An 11,413-nucleotide genomic window follows, 5' to 3' on the forward strand; every position below is an offset into this window, starting at 1 on the left:
CATAGTTTTAAAGGGACATTTAAAACATGTGAGTGATAACATAGGAACCCAAAACTAGGCACCTCAAAGAGATTAAGGTAGATTTTTAGCCCTGGTGTAATAGCTCCAAATATATACCTCACTGCAGAACTATATGACATATTTCTAATGTTTATTAGCTAGATGATGCCCTAATCTAGATGTTCTTCCAGATCTACAGTTTATCTGCTCTCTGCTAGGGAAGGCTGAAGGCATTGGGCTCAGTTTCCTGGATGTCTAATTTGGCTCCTGTTGGATGGATATTATTAGACAGAAGGAGGAGTTAAATCAGGTATTTATTCTTCCAGCTCCTTTCCTGTAAGGTCTCCACAGTGTAGCTGTGCTGCTTCACATAGCAAGTAACAAATAAGGTTTGTGCAAAAGAGCTCCATCATAGAAGCAATGGGAAAAATTCCATTAAAGATCTATTAAAGTAGATATTTTCTTTTACATAATATAAACAGGGTGCATATTCTTTTTTTCATATATTTTTATTGTAATTAATAGAAGGATTGAATGATATTTGCCAGATAGAAGGTATATTAATTCACATACATTGATACCCTTTCACATGTCTTGGTCCCCATTACCCTCCCCCCCACCCCCACCCTCATCTTGTTTTCCCCCTTCCCTATCCAATTTCAAATAACCAAATACAAATATATCCGATATATCAGGTAACAAAGTGAGATGCTTTAACAATATGAGATAACCAAGGGACAGCAAAAGAGATGAGAGATAACATAGTACCTTAAGGACAACAATCATTCATTATGTGGCTTATGTTTCTATATCTGAGATCCTTTCATTTAGCGTCATACTATATGGCCTTTTGTATCATGGTTTTGCTCTATTGCAGATCTCTGCTAGGAGAGCCCAAGGTTTCTACTGATTATGACAAATGAGGGAAACCATTGAGCCTAAGTTCCAATATTATTTTTTTCATATATTTTTATTGTAATTAATAGAAGGGTTACATTATATTTGCCAGATAGAAGGTACATTAATTCATATACATTGATACCCTTTCTCATGTCTTGGTCCCCATTTCCCCCCCCACCCGCATTCCTCATCTTCTTTTCCCCCCTTCCCTATCCAATTTCAAATAACCACATACAAATATATCCAATATATCAGATAACAAAGTAAGATACTGTAACAATATGAGATAATCAAGGGATGGCAAAAGAGATGAGAGATAACATAGTACGTTAAGGACAACAATCACTACATAAAGCCATTTTCTTTAAATAAGGTTATGATCCAAACTTTTCTTTAATCTATGGACTTTCTGCCCTTCTAAATTATTATCATTTGCATTGTATTTTCTAAGTTTTGGAGTTATTAATACATTCCTTGGCTCTGGATTGGAGAAACCAACTAAAGAACTTTTTAAGTTATAGATCTGAAATTTTGGGAAAGAAGAACAAAAATAAGAACGACTTACTCATAAATTTCATGTTCACTAGTCCATGTAATTCTTCCTAGAGCAAAGATAGCCAAGCCTGAAATTAGAAGAGGGTCATATGCTGGTTCACATACTGCAAAATCAAATATCAGAAATGCCCAGGAAATGACTGAATTTTAGAGCAATAAATAATGTCAAGTTATAAAGGTAGCAATTATTCATTTTTTGAAATTATTCTTCTAATAAGGGATTAAAAGCATCTATGATTCTTACTAATTCAGTGAAATAACACCAAATTATAATACTAAAAATTCTTTTTTTAATTGTTGGGATAATGTATAGAAGGGTTACAGTTACATTTATCAGGTATTAGGCACATTACTTCTCAAACATTGATATTCCTTCTCATGTTTTTGTCCCCGTTTCCCTCTCCCCACCCCTCCCAATCATTTTGTTTTCCCCCTTCCTTTCCCTATTTCAAATAAAGTCTTATTTGCATAATATACTCCTTATCATTTTAGGACTAATGAAAAAAATGCCATGTACCGTCTAAAACTCCAATCATTAGAGCCTGATTACTTTATTTTTAAGACCTTTCTATTAACACATATTAGAGTGGTATGTGTGTGTGTGTGTGTGTGTGTGTGTGTGTGTGTGTGTGTGTGCCAGTACTGTGACTCGAACTCAGGGCTTGGACATACTTCCTGTACTTTTTTGCTCAAGGCTGACCTACTACCCATTAAATCATAGCTCTACTTTTGGCTTTTTGGTGGTTAACTGGACATAAGAATCTCACAGACTTTCCTGCCTGATTGGCTTCAAACCACTATCCTCAGATCACAGTTCCTGAGCAGTTACAAATACAGGTTTGAGCCATTGGCACTGAGTCACAGTATTTTCACTGTTACAGTTCCATTTGTATTTACAATATCCCTCAATCAAACTCACCCCTTCTTCATCATCCTTCTTTCCTTCTTAAAACAATTTCAGCAAATTTCATTATTCATATTTCATATATGTATGAAAGTGTATAGCCTGTTTTTCTTTCAGTTTTAGTATGTATTAATTTTATAGTTTATGATAAGTGTCATTCTCCTGTCATTCTAGCTATGTGGAAAGTGTATATAGGAAGATTCCACCTCAAACTGACCTAGGGTCCAAAACAGGGAGCACTATTGGAAAATTAGGCAAAATAAGGACTAGGAGAGTGGCTCAGTAGTAGAGTACCTCACTAGCAAGCCTGGTGGTCCTGAGTTTAAACTCCTAGTGCTACCACAAAAAAAGATCTCAAATGTAGCATATAGTTTGGCTTTCATAAAAATCAGTCCACAATCTATATAAAGACAATATTCTTACACTAATATGGAAAAGGGGACCAATGAGAGGCTACAAAAACAAAACTCACCACACCAAATGCTGACATGTATTGAAGGAGACACACTGTCATTCTTTGGGTATGGTAGTCCAAAATGCTGTGACCATTCTGATCCAGAGAACTGTGAAGCTTATCCCAACACTAGCATACTTTTTTATTATTGTATTTTATTTTCAGGATGATGTATAGAGGGGTTATAGTTACATTCATCAGGTAGTGGGTACATTATTTCTTGAACATTGATACCCTTCCCATGTTTTCCTCCCACTTTCCCTCCTCCCACCCCTCCTCCAAATCTTGTTTTCTTCCTTCTCTTCACTATTTCAAATAAACAATATACAATATACCAGATACCAAAGTCAGATACAGTAATGACATGAGATATACCATAAGGGGAAATGCAAAATCTGGAAACTTCACTCGTTGGAGTGTAATGGAGGTGAACACTTACATCGTTGTAAAAGCAGGCACATTTCTAGTTCTAGAAGTTTGAGGGAAAAAGCAGAGCTTGTGGTAGAGAATAAAATCATACAACCCAAGAATATTGGGGGGATGGGTAGTATTGGGAGGGATGGGAGAGAGTGAGGAGGGGTGGCATTGATCAAGGTTATATTCATAAACTGCTTTGCTGAAAGGCACCTCCTTTGCACACCTACTTAAAAGATTTTAAAAATCTACATGAGAAGGGGGTATCAATATGTGAGAAGTAATGCACCTACTATCTGGTGAATTTAACTGTAATCCCTCTAATACATTACCCTGACAATAAAAAATTTTAAAAAAATGTTTTACTTAAAGTAAAACCATTAAAAAAAGAAGAAACCATTAAAACAACATGCTCCATGGTAAGTGCCTGCATAAACAATATGTTAATTCATAAAATATCCTTCAATCACCAGAAAGAGGTGTGAGATAAGAAGCAATGAAAATACTGAGGGGTGGGGGATGGAGCTAGATGCCTATTTGATTCCAGCTACAAGACATTCATTTTAGGGTACAAATGCTTTTCTGCTCCTGAGAATTCAAGCTTGAAACTTGTTAGAGGATATTAATCTGTCTACCACAGTTAAGCACTTTTCATATTTTCCTTCTTAATCTTCAGAGCATCCTCTAACAGAAGAATTATTAAAATCGCCATTTTGTTTGAGGAGATTATGAGATTCACAGGTAATAAATGGGTTTGAGGTTTGCTCTGTGATACCTGTTCCTGCCTCGGCTACAGAGAAGCAAGTTGGCAAGCCAAACAACCCTAAGATATGCAACTCACTCATTTCCCACCACTGATTCTAATCCTGCTTCTCGGTTTAGCAAGGTGGTCACTGTTCACTGAAGATTCCCCATTCTCCTCAATACTCTATATGTATTGTATGTCCATGGGGTCCCAGTAGAAAACAGATGGTGTGGCCCAGGGAAGGTTTGGCAGAGAGATTAAGGAAAGGGGAATGCTCTTGAGTTGGCATCACCTGTCATACTCTAAAACTGGAGGAACATGAGGAAGAAATAATAATGAGTAGCCCGAGAGAAGGAAAAACTGCAGGAGGGGTTGTGTGGGAGAAGCTGTGACCTTCAGAGCAGATCCAACCTACTCTCAAGCTCTACTCTTTTCTCCCAACTCCCATTATTGGAAAATCTCAGCCAGAAACTAGAGAGATGGAGGGGGGGCTCATAAAAGTTTAGCTTTGCTGGTCTAAAGCATGGGGGGGAGGATGGAGGGAGATATGAGAGAGGAAGACTATCTAGTCCTATAGGATTCCCCTCCTATATCCTTGTGATTGTGTAACTTTCTTTGACGTCTTTATTATTTTCTTGAAATCTGGTATACTGTCATCCCAAGATCCTTAATACTATTTACCTTCAAAGTCTCTATTTCTAAACAAAAACATTTGCCAAGTTCTGTGTGGACAGGAGTTTGGACAGTACACTGTTTACTTATGTGTATTACTCATAGACAAAAAGTTTTAAGATCTAGTGTTCAACTTCCACTCTTCTTTCTCTCAGTCATGACTAAGATCAGCAAGACCCATTCAGTGACTGCGCCCTCAGTCTCTGTCCTACAGTGAGGACAAAGCAGAAGAAAGCCCCCTCAGATGACCTGAAAAGGAAATCTGAAAAGAACAGTCTAATGTGTCATCTACCCTGACAGCTACATGTACAGTTCAGCTGTACATGTTCACCACAGTCTAGCTATGCTGAGATCTTCTCCTCTGGCTTGCCAGCTCCCTGCTTCCTTCCTCACACATCCTTGAATGGACCAAAACCACTGCAGACTCACAGTTCTTAGTTTCAACCTAACAGGCAACATTCCCCATACTGGTGTTACTCTTTGGAGCCAAGCTACAGAATGATTTAGGTCTTTTGTTTTTTGATATCCTTACAGGGGAAGTTTTCTACAAAAATAAAGGCAGGAGTGTTCTTTGAAATTAACTCCAGTGTAGCTGTCTGCATTTTGGACTGATAGTCTCATCTCCCATTTCAGACAAGTCCCCCACTGCCAGCAGCCAGGAAATTTCTGAGAAGTCTTTGTACTCTATCTACACCACAGCTCTCTATATATACCCTCTCTGCCCTGCTCTGGTCACTTGTGCAAAACCACTAAAGAAAGTTGCCTTATGAAGAATGCTTATTGATGCTCTGTGAGTTCTCAGAGTACATCTGCCAATCTCTTTGTCTCTGACTCTGACCAATTGCTGCAAGTGTTGCCCAGTGCATGCAATCCCTCTCTTCAGGTGGGCTATGAAAATGAAATGAGTGAAGTTCCACAATCATGGTGCCAGATGAGAGATGCTTATTCATGTGAAAGCATCTATTTGCAACAGTTCTATTTCCTTTTAACCGTACATCTTTGTCTTGAACAGCAGTCTGGAATGGATGGCCCATCAGTTAACTGCTGCTTCAGAATCCGCAACTTCCACGCACTCTCCCCCAATTGCAGGCCCCTAAACTACAAAGACAGTAAGAAAGAAGCAGATTAGACATACCCTGAACTGGGAGAGGTAGTTCTCAAACAGTGATATCTGGATTTGCAGTAGCAGCAACCAGAGCATGCAGAAAATGTGATACACACACATGTATCTATTATTCTACCTTCTCAAGAAGTAAAGGAGGAAACCTCCCCAGCTGTGAGCAGATCAGGCAAAACTAAGGATCTTGAACAAACTAACACTAGAAACAAAACACTGGGTTTGTGACACACATTGTAGAACACTTAACTAGAAAGTGCAAGGCTCTCAGTTTCAAGTACCAGAACTGAAAGAAGAATGCAAACTTGGCTTTTATGTTGAGGTGTCAGCAGTGCTTGGGCTCCCTTTGAAGTCCTGCTTAGAATATTCCTTTGCTTCCTTGGAACCTTTGCTGAAGGCTGCAAGCTTGGCCTTCAGTGACTTGAGCTTTCTCACTGCAGTGCCTCTGTCTGCACAGTGTCCTCTTCACCTAAGGACACCAGTCACTGGGTTTAGGGCCCACCCTAAATCTGATATAATTTCCTAGATCCTTAAGTGAATATACATGCAAAGACTCTTTTTCAAATAAAATCACTTTTTTTTCACCCAACTTTCAAATCTAGAACCTTTGGTGGTATCTAGTACTTTCTTCTTTAGTCTTCAGAGAATTCTGGGTCATATTGAGGTTTGAGAGCTGATGGTTTGAGACCTGATTGCAGAAGATAGGTGCTTCCCTTTCCATTTAAAGTCCCTCAAAACCCCAACTGTACCCCAGTCTGTTAAGTGATCATATTTTCTATAGATAACTGCCATGCCAGGAGATGAAGCTTATCAACCACAAATGAAATCCCTAGTATAGACAATAGAGTATCCAACATCTCATGCTAAAGGGGACCTGTGTGACAGTCCATCTGTACTGTGACAAAAATCAGCATGCATTTCCAAGAGCCCCAAGGATGCTTTTGCTCCACATTCAGTCAGTTGAGAAACAATCTGAGAAGCCATTATCAGTCATTTACAAAATGCCCCTCTTGTGTGTCCATTGAGTTAACATGAGAAATGTGTGTCAATTTCCCTTGAGTTTCCATATATAAGATGCTGCTTTGATAAAACATGGAAAGACTCCAGGTGGTAATACAATGGTATCTCTGTCTACAGAATAAGGTAAACTAAACCAGGAGTCCCCTGGAGAAATGACACTCAATACCCGTTTCACCAGATAGAAAATTCATAAAAATCTGTGTGGCCAAGGATAGATGAGAGGAGAAAGAAGTCATATTCTATCATAATTGGAAGAAAAATGTGTTCATTCTCAAGGGCCACAGGGGCCAGCCCACCGGGATCACCTGGTCCTGATACATGAGGCAGAGGGCAAGCTGTGCCTGCTCTGTCCTGGGCAGGTCAGCAGCGATGTACACGGGTCCCATGTGAGTGCTTCTCCTCTGAGTGGAGCGGATGGAAGGAGCCGCTGTGGACAAATCGGTTGGGCTTGTTCATGGATCAATCCCTCTTCTGTTCTCATGTTGTTCTTGTAATTTTGTCTGGCAATACTGGATTGCCTGAGAAAGTTTACTAGTGTCCACACACTGATGTTCATAATTTGGCCTTCAGTGAAATGATTGCATTTCTCAGTCTAGCCCTCCTCTTCACCTGCAGAGCCCTCATGGTACTCTGAACTGTGTGCTCACCCCAAAGAGGAAGCTGCTTGTGATTTGTGCTCCAATAATCTGCCATTGACCAACCAGTCTTTCCTTTTTGAGCTCTGAGCCTTATGTCCAACCAGTTTCCTTCCTCCCCCACTCCCAAACTGCTCTGTGCCAGCAGGACTGTAAGCTAGACAGAAAGCTATCAAAGCACTAAGGGAAGGGGATTGATGGTAGTGCATGTAAGTGCGTACATATATCACAAATGACAAGGCTTATTTCAGTGCACCGAAAGGATGTTTTCAGTGCCTCTAATTGGCAGCTTGCCTAGCTGTGTATCCAGGCTCTGAGGGTATATTATATACATATACTACACACACACACACACACACACACACACACACACACACACACACACACACGGATGGATTTACTCTGCACTGGCAGAGTGGACAGCTTCCCATGGGCTGTGATTAGATTTTACTCTAGGGATCTCTTTCTGGCTATTCCAGCTGCTCCAGGCCTAGGGCAGCTGGTGATTCCCACATCACTTACCTGTCTACATCCAGGACACTGGAAGTTGTTTAAATGCAAATTATTTCCCTGGAGGTAGGGACATTATTATTCATTAATACATGGACTGTAATGAGTTTATCAGCTTAGAAAACAATGTGCCAGGCATTTTGGGAGACAGAAGCCAGGAAGATGTGTTTTGATAAGGATAGGTGGAAAGGGAAAGAGTAAGTTTCGAAGTACTGGACTTTATGCAGGGCATGAGACAGGTCAGGGGAAGAAGTACGAGGAAGGGAAGCGGAGGTGGAGAGAAAATGCCTTCAGGAGCGCACAGGTCTTCTCTGCATGGAGTTCTAGTGAATTTCTGGGAAGGACTGTTTGGAGAAGCCTTGCTGCTTCACAGATGGAATTTATCCATCTGTGCTTGGCACCCCTATTTCTCATTTGAAAGACCTGCAATATTCTCTAATACTTTAAGCATGTCAGGAAAGCAAAGCAGACAAACCTTGTCCTGTGGAGATGGCATATTAATGAAGAGAGGGAAGGGACAGAAGACAAAAAAAATTTGATGAAGCTGATAGGTTAAATAGTGATAGATGTCATGAAGAAACATAAGGCAATGAATGGTCCCATATTTGATATGAAGTGGTGAGAGAAGGATCCCAAAGGTGATATTGAGTAAATAGTACAGTGAGTGAATCAGGCAGACCCACTGAAGAAGTCTTTTCACACAGGACAGATACTGCTGGACTTACTAGAGAAAGAGTTGGGGCCTGGTTAGTGTGGCCAGGCTGAATGAAAGTGTGGATCATGAGATCAGGATGTTGGAGCTCAATTTCTCATGAGCCCTTTGAATGCGTGTCAAGCTGTGAACGATCCAACTTATGATATAATGAATAGGCCGCTGCATATGTTGGAAATACGTATTTTTTCTTTTTTTCTTATTAATCTCTTATTTTAAATTTTATTTTAATGTACAGAGAGGTTACAGCTTTATTCGCCAGATAAAAACTGCATTATTTCTCACACATTGATACCCCTTCTCATGTTTTTGTCCCCATTTCTCTCTCCCCACTCCTGCCCCTAATCTTCCTCAGATAAACAAATCTTTTTCAAATAAATCTATTTCAAATAAACAAATTAGCATATATATATAATATACCAGGTAACAAAGTCACATACTGTAACAATATGAGATTAATCAAAGGGCAACAAAACAGATGAGAAATACCATAGTACACTAAGAACAACAATTACACATTATAAAGCTCTTGTTTCCATATCCTCGAGGTCCTTTCTTTTAGCCTCATCCTATATGGCCCTATGTATCTAGGTTTTGCTCTATTGTAAATCTCTGCTAAGAGAGCCCAAGGTTTCTACTGACTATGACAAATGAGGGAAACCATTGAGCCTATGTTCCTTTGAGTCTGGCTTACTTCACTTAATATGATTTTTTCCAAGTCTTTCCAATTGCTTACAAATGGGACAATGTCATTCTTTCTGATGGCAGCATAGAATTCCATTGTGTATAAATACCACATCTTCTTGATCCACTCATCAACTGAGGGACATCTGGGTTGTTTCCATATCTTTTCTATGGTAAATAGTGCTGCATGAACATCGTTGTGCTAGTGGCTTCAGTATGCCCTTATTTCTGGACATTTGGGTAAATGCCAAGTAGTGGAATTATTGGATGATAGCTAACCTCTATGTTTAGTCTTTTGAGGAACTGCCATACTGCTTTCCATAGTGGTTGAACAAGTTTACACTCCCACAAACAGTGTAGTAGTGATCCCTCCTGGCCACATTCCAGACAGCATATGTTGTTTTTCGATTTCTTGATCATGGCCATTCTAACTGGAGTGAGGTGGAGTCTCAGAGTTATTTTGATTTGCATTTCTTCTTGTGTGTATAGGCCATTCTTATTTCTTCTTCAGAGAAGTATTTAGCTCCTCTTTTAATGGGATGGTTGTTTCTTAGAAGATTTGTTTTGGAGAGATTAGATTTTTTTTTTAACTGTAGATACATTTTAGATATGAGGCCTTTGTCTGTTGTATGGTTAGTGAAGATCTTCTTCTACTTTGTGGGCTTTCTATTTAACTTGCTAGCTATGTCCTTTGCCATATAGAAGCTCTGCAGTTTAGTGCAATCCCATTTGTCCAAACTTTCTTTAATTTGCTGTGTTTCTGGGTCTTTATTAAGAAAGTTTCAACCTGTGCCAAGGAGGCCTAGTGTATCTCCTATTCCTTCTAAGTTTTTAGGGTGTCTGCTTTTACCTCAAGGTCTTTGATCCATTTGGAATTAATCCTGGTATAGGGTGACATCGAAGGATCCAACTTTAGTTTTCTGCAGATGCTTAACCAGTTCTGCCAGTACCACTTGTTGAAGGGGTTGTCTTTCTTCCATTCTACTTTTTGGCTCCCTTATCAAAGATTAGGTGGCCATGTGTCTGTGGGTTGATCTCTGGGTCTTCAGTTTTATTCTGTTGGTCTTCGGCTCTGTTCTTGTGCCAGTACCAAGCTGTTTTAGTTACTGTAGCTCTGTAATAGAGTTGAAAATATGTATTTTTATATCTCTCTTGCAATGTACTGAATCGTCTGTTTTATCATGAAAACAGCCTGGACAAGGTCAACTAATATGCAAAGCTATGTTCCAGTATAATCTTATTTTTCTAACAGGTGGCTGTTCCCATCTGGCCCATGCTAAGCCCTGGCCATTTCAATAATGCAGAGGGGAGGTGAAGGGAAAGGTGGCTTAGGCAGAGAGGTAGCACTGGAGATGGCAGGAAGGGGTTAGACACTTTGAATGCAGAATAAACATTTCAGGCCAGACCAGGTATGGGACATGTATAGAGAAACAAAGAGGTCAAGTTCAACTTCACATTGTTTGGACATAACTAAGTGGAGGAATGGAGTCACACTACTGAAATGAGGAAAACTAAGAAGGGAGCCAAGTGCCAGTGGCTCATACCTGTAATCCTAGCTACTCAGGAAGCTGAGATCTGATGATCATGGTTCAAAGGCAGCTCAGGCACCAAAGTCTGTGAGACTCAACTCCAATTAACCACTAGAAAATCAGAAGTGGTGCTGTGACTTAAGTGGTAGAGTGCTAGCCTTGAGCTGAAGCACTCAGGGATAGTACCCAGGCCCAGGGTTCACAACTCATGACTGACAAAACACACACACACACACACACACACACACACACACACACACACACACACACACACACAAAACCCAACCAGGCTGGGAGTTTGGCCTAGTGGTAGAGTTCTTGCCTAGCATTCAGAAAGACCTGGGTTTAATTCCTTGGTACCACATATACATAGAAAAAGCCAGATATTATACTGAGGCTTCAGTGGTAGAGAAAACCCATGGACAGTGCTCAGGCCCTGAGTTCAAGGCCCAGGACTGACAAAAAAGGAGAAAACAACCAATTAAACAACAACAACAAAAACCAAGAAGGGAAGTGGGCCTCTATTTGGGATGTGTGAAATTAAGATGCCTCTTTAGGATGA

The 11,413-nt window shown here is 40.0% G+C and overlaps 1 long non-coding RNA gene across 1 annotated transcript; it reads left to right on the plus strand.

Annotated features, from left to right (window-relative positions):
- Positions 1-225: 225 nt before the first annotated feature.
- On the plus strand, positions 226-5,194 carry LOC150069386 (uncharacterized). Its single transcript, XR_016535451.1, has 3 exons — positions 226-310; positions 3,904-3,968; positions 4,800-5,194. It is a non-coding gene; the product is annotated as an uncharacterized LOC150069386 (long non-coding RNA).
- Positions 5,195-11,413: the final 6,219 nt, after the last annotated feature.

The sequence above is a fragment of the Megascapheus bottae genome, chromosome 1 (genome assembly GCF_031878675.1).
Source record: "Megascapheus bottae isolate mThoBot1 chromosome 1, mThoBot2.hap1, whole genome shotgun sequence".
NCBI classification, from domain to species: Eukaryota; Metazoa; Chordata; class Mammalia; order Rodentia; family Geomyidae; genus Megascapheus; species Megascapheus bottae.